The 16,090-nt window shown below is 46.3% G+C and overlaps 1 protein-coding gene and 1 long non-coding RNA gene across 2 annotated transcripts in view; one reads left to right on the plus strand and one right to left on the minus strand.

Annotated features, from left to right (window-relative positions):
• The first annotated feature begins 5,672 nt into the window (after nucleotides 1-5,672).
• The window catches only part of LOC134442265 (tyrosine-protein phosphatase Lar-like), a 57,716-nt gene continuing 47,298 nt past the window's right edge, over nucleotides 5,673-16,090 (plus strand). Inside the window, exon 1 of the mRNA XM_063192505.1 lies at nucleotides 5,673-5,705. The gene's annotated coding sequence lies outside the window, so the exon portion shown is untranslated. The remainder of the gene's footprint in view (nucleotides 5,706-16,090) is intronic.
• On the minus strand, nucleotides 8,522-10,083 carry LOC134442263 (uncharacterized). The gene is made up of 3 exons (XR_010033352.1): nucleotides 10,038-10,083; nucleotides 9,168-9,194; nucleotides 8,522-8,572 (listed from the first exon to the last, which is right to left on the minus strand). It is a non-coding gene; the product is annotated as an uncharacterized LOC134442263 (long non-coding RNA).

Here is a 16,090-nt window from a genome sequence, read left to right on the forward strand (position 1 = left end):
AGTAACGGTTGAACCAGTGAGTGTGAATAGCTTGATCTCTATTCTCTTTGCTCTCACTGGGGTGAAGTGTTGATGTGGTTTTACCCACAGAGGAAGGGCAGTTTAACACTGCAACTGGAGCACTCACCCAGGGCGTCAGACTTGCATCCCAGAGGTTGCCGGTTCGACTCCCGACCCGCCAGGTTGGTGGGGGGAGTAATCAACCAGTGCTCTCCCCCATCCTCCTCCTTGACTGAGGTACCCTGAGCATGGTACCGTCCCACCGCACTGCTCCCCATGGGGCGCCACTGAGGGCTGCCCCCTTGCACGGGTGATGCATAAATGCAATTTCGTTGTGTGCAGTGTGCAGTGTTCACTTGTGTGCTGTGGAGTGCTGTGTCACAATCCCAATGGGCTTTCACTTTCACTTTCACTTCACACTTTCACCCCTTTCAGAGTGGCGGTTTGAAGTGACCCAAACCTTGTTTTTAGTTTTTTCCCTCACATGTGGCACTGCATTGTGTTTGTGCGAAGGTAGTCTAAACAGTAAACAAAATGTTAAAAGATAGTTATTATAATTGTAATTATATTATATTATATTATATTATATTATATTATATTATATTATAAAAAGTAACACTTAACACAGCGGAGCGAAAATTGACGAGTTTGATGAGTTTGATCTGTTTGCCATCATCATGTGGTCTCATCTCAGAATGCAAACTTATTACCACACAGGGCACCCATTACACATGTTAACCAACATGGACATTTTCACATCCCAGCTGTGGTAAATGTGCTGTTACTCAACCGATTGCTGCACAAACATCTAGCAAGAGTAGAGTACGAGTTTGACAGTCTTAAAAATCTAACTCTAATTAATATGTGTGCAATATCTAATAATCAATTCGATTCTAGGGTTAGGTGGGGCCCCAAGCGAAAATGCAAAAAATTAACATTTGAACCAAAATCACCACTACTGTGGTGAAGTGTGGGCTATAATTCAATATCTAGGGGCTTAGGGGCCCCAAGCGGCTGCCTGCCTTGTCTGGTGGCAAAACGTGCTCTGGCAAGAGGTGAGGAGAGGAGAAGCGAGTGGAGGAAAGTCTAAAAGTGCCTGCCACTCACATGTGGTGGTGACCAGCAGAGGTCAGTTTTGCATACCCAGCTCCCAACCAAACTCTGAGAATAGATTAATGGCAGTATTTTCTTTATCGCTAAATAAGAATCTGCACGTTAACAGAGATAACGGCCCACCGCTAATTTTTTACTGATATTATCATAGTATTACTCATTCACAAACGTTAAAAAAACTTTAAGGAAATTTTGGGCAATAGGGCAATAGGAGCATGTCAAGAGAAATTAATATATTTCCAAGCTCGCTGTTAAAGAGTTGCATCACACTTTTTTAACTTTATAATAAAGCTTTAAAAAGACTCTTGTTATAAAGTGTCATGCAATTCTTTAACAGTGAGGTTCGGAAATATATTAATTTCTTTTGACATGCTCCTATTGGCCAAAATGTCCTCATTAATTGACCAAAAATTTGTTTTAGCTTTTCAAATTTCAAATTAATACATTATTTAAATCATTGGCTTCGTAAAAGGGCCAGAGTAAAATAAGAGCAGCGTGTTTGTGCCTGTACACGTACACTGAGCTCTGCACATGCTGCACACGCTGCTGCTCCACCACACTAGCGTGGTTTGGCCCACTGACAGAGAAGATGGAAACAGATGCTATGGTCATCGAAATGTTTGGCCTAGTTTGAAATGCCCCCGCCCCCCTTCCCCCTCCATATCAGCCTAAACTGTAGCCACATATGAAGAGTTTATTTGCAAACCGGTGTATCCACCATTTCATTTCATTTTTGAAAATGACTTTTCAGTGCAATGGAAGGCCCAATACAAAATGTAAATTTCCCAACATTCTACAAAATGTCAATACACCGTTTTGCAAATAAACTCTTCATGTAATATAATATAATATAATATAATATAATATAATATAATATAATATAAAACGAATCGGATCGGAATCACAAATCGGATAAAACAGATAGACATGCCATGCTTATGCAGTGAACAGTTATGTTTTTATGCTCCCTATGTTGTTAAGCTTTTATGTTTCTATGTTTTGTACTGTATGCTGCGTGTGATTGAAGCCCAAGAAAAAAATCCCCCGAGAAAAATGAAGTACACAATATAAAACAATATATAAAGGGCCCTTTGTGTTCTGAAATCAGATGTGAATCAGACATATATTTTCATGTGTCTGCTGTCTAAACTGACAGATTGGAACTTCCATTGCTATACAGTACTGTAAATGTTGCAGTGTTAATTCAACACTTGGAGGGTACTCTGGAACCAAATAGACTCTAAAATATGCCAAATAGACTCTGTAAGTGTTGAATGAACACTGTCTTTTACAGTGCAGTTGTCCCGCGCGTCATTAACCTTCTCCGCTGAAAGAACTGTGTGTATACATGCTTTAAGTGTATGCAAATGTGGTGTCCAATGTTTCCTTGTTTGTGTTGGAGACAGATATCCAGATCTCCAGCTACTGTACATGGCTCTGTCGAGCAGTGTTTCTCAACAGGGGTGCCGCGGAAACGTGGCTGATAAATAAATTATGTAATATAATACATATTTGTCTAAATTGATAAGTTAATGTTAGTCAGTAGAATCTTTCATCTGCCAATTACACACAATAAAGTAAATATAGGTGGCCCCAGTCAGCTGCAACGTTGAACATAGGTCGTGTGACGTCTCCAAATGTGTTACTTTTCTAAGCTTGTGTGGTATCGGATGCGATGCCATGTTACGGCTTGTTGGTTTGGGGTGCCTTGAAATTTTTCATGAATTGAAAGGGTTTCTCGCCTAAAAAAAGGTTGGGAAACACTGCTGTAGAGGGATGTGTCCAGCTGTCCACTTCCTGACTCGTGAAAAGGACAAGGCCCATCAGTCATCTCGTCAACAGTCAAGGGCATGGGTAAGACACCCATTTCATACGAGGGGCCATTTCAAATTTTAGAAAGTCCTCCAAGGGCTGTGCTATTACGTAATACAAACCAGGATTTCCCCCTGCACTCTAGGACTGTATTGAAGGCGGTCATCTTTTTTTACAACAGACCACACACCTTCACTAGGTCCAATGAAAATATAAATTCATTGCATTGCAAATGTAATTTCTAAAATTTCTTTACAAACATGTCATATTTTATGTGAAACTGCACAACATTAAAAATATGTCGGGGGCCGGACAAGATGGCCTCAAGGGCTCTATATGGTCCTCGAGACATAGGTTCCCCACCCCTGGCCTAGGATATTGGTGGGGAGTTCTTTTAAACACCCTGGAATGTTTTGTATTTGCTGGTATATTTAATATCATAAAAAACAGTCACTTATAATTAGACTGCTGGAGATGCTTGCAGGATGTGGGGACAGTCCAACACACATACACATACAGACACGTCACACACACACACACACACACGCGCACACACACACGCACACGCACACACACACACACACACACACACACACACACACACACACACACACACACCCACACACACACTCCACACACACACACACACGCGCACACACACACCAGACAGACAGACATACACACACACGCACACACACACACACACACACACACACACATACAAAGATAGGAGGGTGGTGCCATGGCAAAGTAGCAGGAAGCGTACGACTACGCTCACTCAGGCTAAGAACTTGGACGACGAACCAAACTGCCCTTTAAGAGCTTGCTGACGCCTTGTCAAGGTAAGTTTATCAAGATTTTCATCTTAACCCCTTAAGACGCGGCTTTATACATTTGTTGTTACCAGTATGGTAATGACCAAGTCGTGGTGCATTACTAAAGGGCCTGTGTTGTGTCATAGTATTGTAGTGCTATGGTAGGTACATTTCAATGACTATTACAGCGTGCCACTGGAGGTACGGCGCGCATTAAGGGGCTACCTTCGCTGCTGGAGTGGGTTAGCCTACCTGATTATGCAAAGTACATGTTGATTTATCCTGAAATGGTCGACATTTATTTTTTGGCTTTTGTGGAACAGGGACGAGAGCTTAAACAGGATGTTGTGGGACAGGACCATTTAAATAAGTGACAAAAGACGGATTAAATGAGTCATATAAAGACGTCAAGCGTCAATATTCGCGTAGGCCTACCTTTTGTCCCAAACATTGGAACGTTTTCATCCTGAACTTCAACCGTACCATGTTACGCCTATATTACTCTAGATTATTTTACAGCATTCCTCAAAACAGCTGATATGTTGTCTTTGCACAGTTATCCATCTTGTATAATAATAATAATAATAATAATAATAATAATAATAATAATAATAATAATAATAACTGTAGGCCTATTTGTATAGCACTCATACCTGCCGACCATTACGCATTTTGTGTAGCAGAAACGGATTTTGACATCAAACTACGTAGCTGTCGCTTCAAAATACGGGAAAAAACAATAGCAAAGTGTATTCACAGGCCCTTATACATTTCTCTGTAGACTTGCAACCAGCCAGAGCCGTAGATATGGCTCTGCTTGCAACTGTCTCGCGCTGGCATTTCCATCGGCCAGCAACGTGTGGAAAATATTGACCAATCAGAGCGCTAGTTTCAAGGTCTTCATTTGTTGTGCTGCGGTCCGCTCGAGTCGAGGTAGGCCTATATCAGGTATCAGCTGCAGTCAGATAGAAAGTTTGCTTCGAAGACACACAAGCAGAGACTGCATAGGCTAACTGGATAACCAACTTTGCTAAATCCGTAAATTTGTGAATATACGGAATATACGAGGTCTGTCGTCCTTAACACAGGCCTAATGGTTCACCCAATGTTTCGCCATATTTGACGGCAATTATGTTGGTGCTTTTAGCCTTTTTTTGATATTGGGCCGAAACGACATTAGGCCTACTTCCGAATGAGAAAATGTGGTCGACTGCTGACTGTATTACTGCGCTATAAATTAGCAGATTAGCAGCGAACTAAATTCGGGTTCCCTTTGCGTCGGATCATTTTAACTGGGGAAAATAAAGCCATAGTCTAACGGTTGTGCTCAGAGTGTCCGTAACCTACCATGACACCGTATAAAGACATAGGGATACTGGAGTCGTGGCCCATTCTGTGAACAGGCGTAATAGGTCTTGTGCGTCATACCAAAATAGGCTATGCATGACTCCGCGACTAGAACTGTCATCAATGCACAAAGCTACTTTCACTTTCCTTCCTTTCCTACTGCTATAAAAGCAGCCGTCTGCATACTCTTCCTCACACTTCAGCACCTCAGACGACCAGACTGAACTGCAGATCAAGACACACAAGCTTCACATAACACTCTACAGAACGCCTGGTAAGCACTAGCAATTCTGCCATTTTCTTTTTACTGTGGGAATTTCTGTTTTCATGCTGTTGTACATGACATAAGATTTGGAAATAAGATCAGATTCAGACTTAGACATAAGATTTAGAAATGAAAATGCTGATGCATGATTATGTATTGATGGGAAATCTCCTGCAGGATACCTTGTTCAATGACCACATTACTATATCCTCCTTTGACCATATTTGCCAACACTAACAAAGTTCATAGTTATGTTGAATTTTTAAACAATTTTGCCTTTGTCTCTTGTCTTGTAGAGCAGCCATTTTTTCCAGAAGAAGCTCAAGTTCAACCTAGAATTCCAGACGCTCAAGGTCAGTGGAATAATCTCTCTCAGCACCTGCTGCCTCAACCTCTCTAACACTACGGTGTGCAAATTGTATTCTATAGCCTATTTGTCTATTCAGTCTTACATGTAGATGTGGTGTAGTGGTAAGCTATATCGTAGGTTACATTAGCCAAATATTTCATCTGTCTTCTTGATTAGCGATGGACCAAAAAAAAACAGAAGGCCCTCCACAATTTTCCATAATTTTCAGAGTGATTCCCAATAAATTGAAACACTTCACAGCCTAGCTTATGGTATTGATGGTATTTGTTATAGGAGCTCCGATTGCTCGGCAGCCAATCATGATCGGCCGATAATGGCCAAAAATAGCCTGATCGGTGATCGGAAAACATGCCGATCAAAAAAACGATCCAGAGATATTAAATTCCTCACGCAACCATTTTGCCTTTACACCTGGCGCTGCATCCTAGGTGCTGGCTCTGCACAGCTGCTGCACCAAAAGAAGGCATCTTTGCTTGTCTTTAACTTTTCGGAATTCCCTCCTTCATTTTCACCATTTATAATCATATCTGCATCAACAATGATCTGATTTTCCGATCCATGCGCCGTTTACACGACGCTTGTAATTTGCGAATGACGTGCCAGGCTCGCCTAGCCTGGCTCTCGCGAGACCCCTAGTGCTTCGTGCATCTTCGTTACACTTCGTGAGCTCGCACAGGGGTCTGGTTCAGCCTTGCGAGCCCGAAGTCCTCGAGTAGAAAATAAACGTGCCCCGACCATTGGATAATGTCAATGTCAATCATCGTGGAGTGAGGTGTTGACAGGTATGACGTAGCATCTTGCGCGACATCACTGCAGTGCTGCTAGCACACCCCACAGTCAGTGGCTAGCACAACAACGGCGGCCTGGATACTGTATGAACTCCGCGATTTCAAGTGTTATCAAAACTACCAAACATTCATTCTTTGAAAGAGGAACAGAAAACAAGGAATTAGTTGGTGGCAAGAACGTTCTCGCTGTTCTTCAATTATCCACTGAAGGAGATGAGCAGAGCGCAGCGATGTTCAGTCCTCAACTGTTTACAAGACCAACTTTAAGTGGGGATTTTAGTCGAGAGGTCCATGCCACATATAAATGGTGAGTGAAAACCTCTTGGTTGTTTCTAACGTGTTTTTGATGTGTGTGAAACAATGACTTACATGGTAGGCTACAACTGTGAATGCCCCCATAGTGCCGGTAATTCAATATTGTACAAGCCTCATTTCCAGACCTCGCATGCTATGGTGACTGAGTGCTGTTGATCATAATAGTATGCCAAGATGTCGCATTCAGACCAATTTGTTTATGCTAAGTTCGTGTTAAATTAAATGTACTATCCCCGTGATCGCTGCCAATGCGAGAGATGGAATGTTTATTTCACGACGACATTCTGACTTCAAACTCACCAGGATGGCTTCCCCACAGACCTATACATATTGATATAGGTCTGTGGGTTTCCCCATTTCACTTTCTGCCCTAGTTGTTAACCTGTTTCGATGGTAAAGACTAAAGTAATCACAGATTTTGCATGGTTAAGATACCTACTTCGTGTGGAAACAGAATTTACACAAGAGGGTACTGGAATAAAAACAGGGTGAGGCCTGTCACTCACCAGCTACTGGCAACCCCAAGTCTCCCTTTCGGTCAGCAGTAAATTTAAAACTAAGTAATAGTAGCCTACTGCTGTTCAGGTCTTAGCCTTAAATAGGTATGAATTAAAATGCAGATACTAGGCCTATAGAGTCTTTAGAATTACAGTTGCCTTGTTTGCCGATTCTATTTTAACATTGTGTGTTGTTTTCAGGTAGGCAAGTCATGGCGTTGGCAGCGTCTGCTGGGATTGTCATCACAGACCGGGTCATCCAGCTGCTACACATGTACAGTGGAAATTGAATTAGGCTCTTCCCTCACTTGTACTGTTGTAAACCATCAAATGAACACTCTAGGTAGACAAGACAGTGAGTTCAGTAATGGCTGGCACAGACCATGCGCACCACAAGTTTGGAGCCAGCCAGGTCATACGTGTTGCACCTACCACAATTCCATTTCTTTGTTCTTCTGTGTTGAGCCTGTTTCAAAATGCGCCTGTACAACCACATGTGTATAGAATCTACACTACACTACCCCACCAAGATCTAGACATTACTGAAGAGTTGGAAATGTTATCATGGTCTGCTGACAGCTGTACAGAACATGTGTACTTAAATACCAGATGTGCCACTTTCATTAACGAGACTGTCTGCTCTGGGTTTGGGACAAAGCCTAATGAGGCAGCAGTCAACAACAGTCCTTACATTTGACATCAGTTACAAAAGAACCTATGGTTTTAAGGTACTTCATGCTACTGGTTGTGAGCGAGGCTTTTTGTGACTGACTCTCCCTAATGACAGATTCATAGACATAATGGAACATGTAACACAGCATTAGTTCAGAATCTAACCACCATCCATTATGAACAAAGAAGTGGAATCTTGTCACAATATCGAATCGAATATTGAACAAATGGTGTAAATAATGGTGTACACAAGTAATTGGAACATATGTAAATACAATTTTATTGTGAAAAGAAAACACTGTCTAATTTTTTTCAATGTACAGTAATGAAAGTGTACATTCTTTTTTCTTTTAAATATTGGTTACTGGCAATGCAAGAAACATAGCTTACAAAATGTAGCGTTCTTGGTGTTAGGTGATGTATTGTACAAAATGAAAACCCAAATGGTGACGCACTCCTGAAATGTTGCAAGTTCTTTAAGGAAAATGCCTTGAAATCTTGTTCTAATACTTAGAAAGGCATGGAATCTGTGAGGGGATGTGCTGGGTCCTCTATGCTGTCGTTTCTTCATACACCTCCTGGCGTCAGACACAGACAAAGGAAGTATAGAAGTATATTAGACAAACATTTCAGAAGGTTATGTGTGACAATTGTGGCTACATACAAGGTTTTGAACAAAAACAACACGGGAATTGATTGCAACACATTTTAAAATATTTCTAGGTGACTTAAAGTTCATTAACAACAGGGTATGCTACTTACTCTGTGTACAGAGTATTTTCCACCCACATGTTGCATTACTGCCCTTGTACATCACTTTGATCAAAAGCGTCTGTCAACTGTAATGTTATGAGGAGTACAGTCTCTTGAGTAATAAATGTAGGTTTAGGTGGATAGTGGTGCAGGACAGCACATATACTTTTCAGTTACTCTTACTAAGAATTCAAACCTGTAACATTGGATACCTTCCGAGGCCACAGGTACAGGTGAGGTCAGCAAGGGTCCTATTTACCTTGATAATAGGTTCTCAGTCATTTCACATCCCCACCCTGATGAAAAAAACTAATTGTTTACACAAATGGGTTTTACACCCCTTAACAATACGGCTTTGCTTGCTTCAGTAATGTACTCTTTGCCTCTGACCTAGCAATGGATGTAATAAATCAGACATACCTTATATAACCGTGGGTCTTGGGTCACCTAATAATGGAGAGAGAGAGAGAGAGAGAGAGAGAGAGAGAGAGAGAGAGAGAGAGAGAGAGAGAGAGAGAGAGAAAAGACATCACCATTGATCAATTCACAATGGCACAGCGTGTGTGTGTGTGTGTGTCCCAGCTTATGACGGTGAGCACGATTAACTTTGGGTCGTCCGATCAACTAGGGATGGTCACCTACAACTTATCGAAGTGCTTAGCACACTCACGAATCGACTATTTGAATTGACCACAGCTGAAGTGTTTGAGAATACAATCGCGCACAATAACAACGGCAAAAGTGCGACGGCATGCTCCTCTCGTCGAACCGTAATGCAGTTTCTAAAGTGTATAATAGAACTTAAGACGCCCCATCCTGTCTCGTCTGACGTGAACAGCTCTTTATGCCATCCAAGTTAATCAGACCCGAAGTTAATCGTGCACACCGGGAGTAGTTAATGCAATCCTGGTGTATATTTCTCTCATGGTAGGATACAAAACGTATGGGACTGTAAACGGTTTACTGTATTATCATAGGTAAATTGGCATGCCTAACGGTGACCAGAACACAACCAATAATGCTAGTAGCAACTGCATGCTGTTGAGACTGCATTGTTTTCATATGGCTGGCAATTTTGTCTGAATAACATTTTATCGCTGGTCAATCATTTTCAGCGAAATACACATACTTGATTAAGTTTTATTCATCAATATACGTCACATTGGTTGTGCAGGCAAGCAGACGTCCATTTTGTCTGCAATATTTATCACCCCGTCAGAAATGGACAAACCCATGCCCGTGATGTGTTCACTAAAAGAAAATATAGCCATTTCAAGACATCTAACTTACCATATCTTTGTTGTGATTTATCTGATGCAAACGATGCTGGCACCAAATGAGTTCTAGGCGGTCCTCCTCCATTGGTGCTAGGGGCTGGTAGCATGTAACCTGGCTCTCACGCAGATGGATTGTCAGGTAGCATGCCGCTGTTTGGACCCTGCAGAGTACTCGTGCACTATGTCGGATTGCCAACCAAAATCCACCGATGCCTTGTGTGTTTTGTAACCGTCAGTGGTCCGATGTCGGACACAGGTGCATACCACAGGCGGCTTGCCGTTCAAACGCCAACAATGATCCACTATACACATGCTAGCTGGGCTGGAACTACTGTCAACATGCTAACTGCTCTGTTGTGGCTTCTATCTCGCGTCGCTGAAAACTACGTCACGGGCCGCTTCGATGTGACTGGTTGAAGTAGTACGTCACTGTTACCTAATTTCTCCAATCACGTTCGAGCTTTTTTTGAATACACCCACGGGCTAGAACAGCAAGGTTACCATCATAATTCCAGATGGATGACAATCCATCTGAGTGAGAGCCAGGTTAAGGCTCGCCATGTTCGCTATTTTGAGTTACCTGTATGGAAGTTGTCAGTCAGCACGCAACAACTAAACGTTTCCAAAACAAACATCAACGGTGTTATGTACAATATTACGGTGGAATATACTGGACACAGAGGTGTGCAACTCTCGGCATAGCAGCCATTTATTTTTCTGAAACCCGCGTTCCCAGCATGCCCTGCATCAGTATTGCTATCCGCAGCATCTGGGAATATGCGGCATCAACAGGCAATGAAGCAGACATAACATTTCCCCCCCTCTCCAGGGGAGACCCAGGAACATCGTTCATAAAATGTCGAACTCAGAAAGTACAGGTTTTTTTTTTTTTTGTAACACCTACACCCTTTCCCGCACAATATTCGGACATCGGATAAAGTCCAGGCTCAGTCTCAGATTTTCCCGTCCCCTCCCCATGGCAACAGTAGAACAGAAAAAAACACAGTGGAAACGTCTCCTAATCGCTTCCTAGGAATGAAAAAGAGAAAGGTTAGTATGAGAACACTGAAAGCACATAAAACAAGAAACACGTCAGAGCACATGTACGTGTACGAGCTGGACGCCTGGCCGGGTCGTCCGGGCCAGTGGGACCCGGGTCAGGGGCAAGGTTGGCCTCCAGGTCTGCTGCAGTAGGCGGCGGCACCTTGCGAAGGCGGCGGGCATGCCACCTTGTGCCATCCGTCAGCCGGAAAGTGGCAGGCCCCAGCTGCTCAGTCACTTGCAATGGCGCAGACCAGAACGACTTCAGCTTGTGGCCCCGGGTAGGCCTGCGGATCCTCACCCAGTCCAGTGGGGCAAGTGTGGGGCTTTTGACCCTGTGAGAGCGGTCAAAGCGCTGTTTCGCTCTGCGTTGGCGAGTGGCGACCCGGTCTCGCAGCTGCTCCGGTGTCTGGTGTCGTGCGCTGTGCGAGGCAGACGGTGGTGTGCCGACGGGGACCCGCAGACGATCCAACGGCAAAGGCAGTTCCCGTCCCAACATGAGACGCGCTGGCGAGAGTGGTTGAGGCGCTCCACACCCCCGTTGGCCTGCGGGTTGTAGAAGGCGGTGCGGATGTGTTTGATGCCGCGGCCACTGAGAAAGGAGGTGAAGTCGGAGGAGATAAATTGCGGGCCGTTATCTGTGGTTATTGCTGACGGCAGGCCCCAGCGTGTGAACAGAGATTCCAAGAAGTCAATGACGACGGAAGTGGTGACTGATCCTGCTGAGACCGCCTCTGGCCACTTGGAGTGGAGGTCGTAGGCTACAATGAGGAAGCGTTGGTGATGCGGCACGCCATGGAGTTCGCCACAGATATCCAGCTGGACATGCTCCCAGGGTGTGGCTGGCCACTGCAGCGGCTGGAGGGGAGTTGCCGGTGGGGGGCCCGTCTTACCGCTCACCAGGCATGCAGTGCAGTCCCGCCTCATAGCCTCAACCTCACCATACAAGCCAGGCCACCAGACTGAATCTCGGCACCGCTGCTTCATTTTGACGATGCCCAGGTGACCCTCATGTACTATGGCCAGCACGCGGGCTTGGAGGCTAGCGGGGATGAAGGTGCGGTGGCCCCGTCCCACGCAGTGGTCACCCCAGCAGAAGAGCTCATCCTTCGCCCGGTGGAAAGGGATCAGTTCATCGGGGAGGCTGGAGGCTGGGGGCCACCCTGTGTGAATGAAGGAGCGAAGCTTTGCCAGGACCGGTCCTGTTCAGAGGCCTGCTGGAGCTCCTGCAATGACACTGTCGATTCCAGAGGGGAGTGGAGAAGCTGTACGAGGTCGCAGTCCATGTCGTCTGAAACATGGTTCACGGCTGAGGATTGAACGGCTGAGGGCTGAGTGGATCGTGACAGGAGATCCGCAACCACGTTCTCCCGGCCTGGTGTGTACTGTATGGTGAAGTTGTACTGGTGAAGCCTCTCATACCAGCGGTGGATGCGCAGAGGTCTGTGCCCTGATCCAGATGTCGCGAGGAGGGACGTGAGAGCTTGGTGGTCGGTTCGCAGCGTGAAGGAACGGCCGTACAAGTAGATGTGCCGCAGGCCAGAGCCTCCCTCTCCCCTACAGAGTACTTCTGCTCAGCTGAATTGAGGGCCCGTGAGGCGAAGGCGATGGGCCGCTCCACTCCGTCGTGAATCTGAGACAACACAGCACCAAGTGCAAAGTTGGAGGCGTCGCAAGTGAGGAGTGTTGGGCTGGCTGGGTCGAAGTGGGCGAGGACAGGTGTTGAGATGAGTTGGGCCTTCAGCTGGGAGATGGCACCTATGCAGGCCGGAGTCCACGCCCATGTGGCGTCCTTCTTAAGCAGCTGACGGAGTGGTGCTGTAATGGCCGAGTACTGAGGGAGGAAGCGCAGGTAATACGCTGTCATGCCCAGGAAAGAGGCGAGCTGGGCCGGACTGGCAGGCATGGGCAGCCGCTGGATGGCCTCTATGTTGGACTGTAGAGGGCTGAGCCCGTCTGGGGTCAGGCGAAACCCCACAAACTCCACCTCAGGTGCCGAGAAGAGACATTTCTCCCCATTCAGCGTGAGGTTGTGGGAGGTTAAAGTGTCCAGCACCTGTGTCAAACGTTGGTCGTGGATGGCGGGTGTCGGTCCATGGACCACTATGTCGTCGAGGAAGATGACCACTCCTGGAATGCCAGCAAAGATGGTGGACATGATCTTCTGGAAACAGCTAGGGGCAGAGCAGAGGCCGAAAGGTACCTTGGTGTAGCGGAAAACACCGGCATGTGTGACAAATGCCGTCAGGCTGCGGCTATCAGGGTGGAGAGGAACCTAGTGTAAGTAGCCCTGACGGAGGTCGAGCTTGCTGAACAGCTTGGAGCCGTAGAATTGAGAGGTCAACTCCTCTGCAGTGGGCAGCCGGTACTTGTCGGGAATAACCGCTTGATTCACTGCCCTCAACTCGACGCACACTCGTAGGCCCCCTGATTTCTTTTTTGCTATCACCAGGTTGGAGATCCATGGTGACGCGTCCACCGGTTCTATGATGCCGCCTTCCAGCAGCTTCCTTAGCTCCACCGTGACGTCGTCACGCAGTGCCAGAGGAATGTGGCGGAGAGGTTGGATGACGGGGCGCCTTTCCGTGCGCAGGAGAGGCTGGTGCATGAAGGCAGAGATGGAGCCCAGGCCAGAGAAAAGCTGGGGCCACCGCTGCTCCCATGGCGATCCGACGTGGAAGATGGCTGCACCCCTGCTGTCCAGGAGGGTGAAGCCCAGGCTGGTGATCAGGTCCAGGCCCATGAGGTTGGCGCCGTGTTGTGCCACTTGGAAGGTGAAGGCCGGGACGCATTTGTTGCCGTGTCGAACTGCACAGGTCAAAGAGCCCACCAGAGTAATACTTGAATTACCGTATCCATGTAACACTGCTGATGGCGCCTGTAGCTGTATTTGGGGCAGGAAACGCTGTACTGTGGGCAAGTTGAAGAGGGACACAGCTGCTCCCGTATCCAGCAGCAATGGGACACAGACACCATCCAATTCAACATGTCTTGAATGGCACACGGGCGGAGTCGACTGACTGTATGGGCGCAGGGCACGAGCTTACTGAGTGTATGGCAGTGGGACCTGCAGAAGAGGATCCAGGTCGGGGTCCGAGATGAGGGGAGCTTCGTGGTCGGGTCGTGGCCGGTGCAGAACGGCAGACTCGGGCAAAGTGGTTGCTCTTCCCACACTTTTTACACACCTGCCCCCTGGCGGGGCACGCTGGCGCCCTGCTGGAGTGTGAAGAAGAGCCACAATCGCCACAACTGCGGCGTGACTGGAACTGCGGACGTGCAGTGAAGTATATCCCCTCTGCCTCCTCCGTGTTGAGTCAACGCGGGCAGCGCAGAAGCGCGGGAATACAATTTCGTGGCTAGCTCGGTGGCCGTCTCGATTTGCAAGGCAATCTCTAAGGCTTTCGGTAAAGTCAAGTCGTCCGGTGACATAATCAACTTCTCTCTTATCTTAGAATGGCTGGCGTGTTCTGGGGGGAGGCTGAGGGAGGCTAAGCCGCGCAGGTCGGCTACATAGTGTTGAATCGACTCACCGACATTTTGCTTGCGCTGACGAAACAAGATCCGACGAAGGATTACAGTCTGTGGAGCGGCAAAGTGTGCCTCCAGCAACTTCGTGGCGTTTTTATACTTTTTTGCCTGTCCCAATGTCCGAAAGATCCGTTGTCCCTCAGTGCCCAGGCAGTGGATGAGAAGAGCCCGCCTTCGAACGTCGTTAGCTTCGTGAAGTCCCAGGGCATCAATATAGTTTTCAAAAGTTTCAAGCCAACGTACCCAAGGCACCGGGGGTTCACCAGGCAGTGCTAAAAACTGAGGAGGTGGTGGTAGGTTAAGCTCCATCCTTGTTGCCAATGTTATGTACAATATTACGGTGGAATATACTTGACACAGAGGTGTGCAACTCTCGGCATAGCAGCCATTTATTTTTCTGAAACCCGCGTTCCCAGCATGCCCTGCATCAGTATTGCTATCCGCAGCATCCGGGAATATGCGGCATCAACAGGCAATGAAGCAGACATAACAAACGGTATTGTTTTTAAAGTTGTAGCCTAATGGACAGCCAGTTCATTAGTTTGTAGTCGCTGCAACACCAAACAGCAACAGAGGGAGAGTGGACGGTGAAACTCAATGAGTCTGTGCAGGGAATTCTACAATCTATGACAGTGTTACAGAGAAAGAGCTTTCCTCGCAGACACGCTGTGTTGTGCGTGTTGCCTGTTCTTTCAAGTGAAGTTTTTTTTTCTTGTTTTGTGTATGTAGAATCTCAAGAGTTTCAGTCACAATGTAATTTGCGATTGACTACTTCTCGCCAGTTAGCCACGTTATAACCTGTGTAGTTGCCTCGGTCAGCACGCGACAAGTTCACGTTGTTCGCACAAACATGTCAACGTTATTGTTTTCAAAGTTGTAATTGACAGTCAGTCGATTAGTTTGATAGTCGCTGAAACGCCAAACGGCGACAGATGAGGGGAGACGGAGAGAGCTCATAACGGCCCATTCCCACTTTGCCGGCGAGCGCGTTGACGCCGACGCCTTCAATTCATTTTCAATGGAAATCGGTGACGCCCTCGCAAAGGCTTCTGGGATACGCGGTGCGGCTACTTTGACAGTTGACGCGCGTCAAAAAAGTTGAGTGAGCTTCTTCTTTATGCAAATTAATGGCGGCGAACGCAGTGCGTCGTCCAATGTTGTGTAAGTGGCCACTCGTGACGAAATGAAAATATGAAATGTGCACAGCCCCTTTTGAGAAATGATACAACCATATCGAAAAAATAAAATGGAGGAAAGATTGATTACCGCGGTCGGGGGGTTCCCTATCATTTATGATATGGAGGAAAATCGCGGAGGTTGTTGGTGTCCCTGGTGGGTGTCTTTTATCTTTGTTAATTGTACAGTATCGTCATCTCTTAGACATAGCACTGGTAGTTTTGGGTACTTTAGCCCTGTGTAGTTCCAGGTAGGCCTACAGCCTATGTGTAGCCTGTATTTAGAGCAAAATAAAATACATGCAGTAATAAATGCTGTAAT

Source organism: Engraulis encrasicolus, unplaced genomic scaffold, assembly GCF_034702125.1.
Source record: "Engraulis encrasicolus isolate BLACKSEA-1 unplaced genomic scaffold, IST_EnEncr_1.0 scaffold_135_np1212, whole genome shotgun sequence".
Taxonomy (NCBI): Eukaryota; Metazoa; Chordata; class Actinopteri; order Clupeiformes; family Engraulidae; genus Engraulis; species Engraulis encrasicolus.